Source organism: Bidens hawaiensis, unplaced genomic scaffold, assembly GCF_021521415.1.
Source record: "Bidens hawaiensis isolate Kalapana, Puna unplaced genomic scaffold, B.hawaiensis_p1.1 tig00026755_1, whole genome shotgun sequence".
Lineage (NCBI taxonomy): Eukaryota > Viridiplantae > Streptophyta > Magnoliopsida > Asterales > Asteraceae > Bidens > Bidens hawaiensis.
In genome coordinates, this window is record NW_027494305.1 from 26896 (window position 1) to 28493 (window position 1598).

General features: G+C 42.9%; 1 non-coding gene across 1 annotated transcript; it reads left to right on the forward strand.

The window, feature by feature from the left end:
* The first annotated feature begins 743 nt into the window (after window positions 1-743).
* On the forward strand, window positions 744-850 carry LOC143573950 (small nucleolar RNA R71). The gene has a single exon (XR_013142503.1). It is a non-coding gene; the product is annotated as a small nucleolar RNA R71 (small nucleolar RNA).
* The last annotated feature ends 748 nt before the right edge of the window (window positions 851-1598 follow it).

Below are 1598 nucleotides of genomic sequence, written 5' to 3' on the forward strand. Positions count from 1 at the left end.
GAGCAATATGTCCAACTTGATTTTCGATGGTTTGCATGGACTCTTTCTGATTCCTCAACTCAAGATCGTTCCTCTGGAGAGTCTCATCATTTTTCAGGTTTCTTTGCTCAGCCAACTTGTTTAAGGTCTCGGTCTTAGAAGAGTTGGGATAAAAGGCTTTCAACACTGGTCCCCCCGCCAGACTGATTACCACTGTTGGAACCCTGAAATTGAGGTTTTTGCTGATAAGAGTGATTTTAGGTTTGACTTTGATAATTTGGAACATTGTCAAAACCCGGTGGCATTTGATTTTGGTTGCTACCACCATCTTTCCAGCTGAAATTGGAGTAGTTTGTCCATCCCGGATTGTAGGTGTTGTTATAGGCATTGTTTTGGCGGCCCACAAAGTCAACATCCTCCTCACCATGTCATGTTGGCACTGATTGGTCTTGTTTTTTCCATCACACACCCCACAATGAGAACTAGATTTGACAAGATCGGTTTGAGTTTGGTCAAATCTTTTAGTAAGAGCTTCTATCGGGGCGGAGACAAGGGTGTTTGAATCAACGTGATGAACACCCTTAGAGGGAGGAATACTGCGAGGCGGATTATACGCGAAACTCTTCTTAGCGGCTTTCTCCAAGATATCAAGCACATCATTTAGGGTACACCTACCGTAATCTCCTCCCGCAACCTGATCAACGGCCTGCTTTTGTGCCCCAGATAAAGCATCAAATAATGTACGGCATCGAAGCCCGCGACTCAAACCTTGATTAGGGAATTTTCTCAACTAGACCTTGAACCTCTCCCATACGGCATGAAGTGACTCATAGTCATTGAAACGAAAACCAGTTATGTTCGCTCGGAATTTGGCAGTTTTATCGGGTGGGAAGTATTGAAGAAGAAACTGCTCATTTAATTGGTTCCAAGTGGTAATGGAACTTGAAGGGAGTGCTTCTAACCACTCTAGAGAATACCCGCAAAGTGAGAATGAAAAAAGTCTAAGCCTCACGGTATCATCAGAACAATTATTAATTTTTAATGTCGCACATAATCGAAGGAAATGTGAAACGTGAGCATGAGGGTCCTCATTCTGTAGACCATGAAAAGAAACATAGTTTCCAACCATATGAATGATGCTCGACTTGATCTCAAAACTCACTTCAATTTCGGGCCGCGTGACACTACTGCCATAACCTTCAAGTGATTGTGTGGCAAAGTCGTCGATGTGACCTTGATCGTTCGGATCCGCCATCTCTTCTTCTTCTACCTCGGGGGTGTCGGTATCCTCCACTTCTATGTTTTCAATGACCTCGGCAATGTCACGTGCGCTCCTCCTCAAACCATCGTGAAGATGTCGCTCGGGCTCAGAAAGAGTTGAAACAAGCTCAGGGCCGGGCGTAATGGACATTCAATAGCCGGAAGAACATGGAATGGAAACGAACAAAGACACGGAAGCTAACTAGAAACTAAACTAAAATAAAAAATAAGATGAATAAAAATGAAATAAAATAAAATAAAATAACATAGATAAAATATATCTCAAGGCTAATCAAAGACTTGGATCATTCCGTAAAAGTCACCGTGTCCCAGGCAACGGCGCCAAAAACTTGACATGT